Raw genomic sequence first — 230 nt, forward strand, 5'->3', positions numbered from 1 at the left:
CTCGGAGAGCTTCTCGATCAGCCGCGGGTTGCTGAGCAGCGCGAACAGCACCCGCCGCAGCACCATCCTGCGCCGCTCTCGCGAGAGTCGCTCCCGCCCGCTCTCGCGAGAGCCGTTGCCGCGCCCCGCCCGCTCTCGCGAGAGCCGGGCCGCGCTTCGCCATTGGCTGCCCGCCCAGCGGCCGCGGGTCGCGTGGGCGGGCGGCCGGTGAGGGAGGGGCGGGCGGCCGG

This window comes from Platalea leucorodia (genome assembly GCF_965183815.1).
Source record: "Platalea leucorodia genome assembly, chromosome: 8".
Classification (NCBI taxonomy): Eukaryota; Metazoa; Chordata; class Aves; order Pelecaniformes; family Threskiornithidae; genus Platalea; species Platalea leucorodia.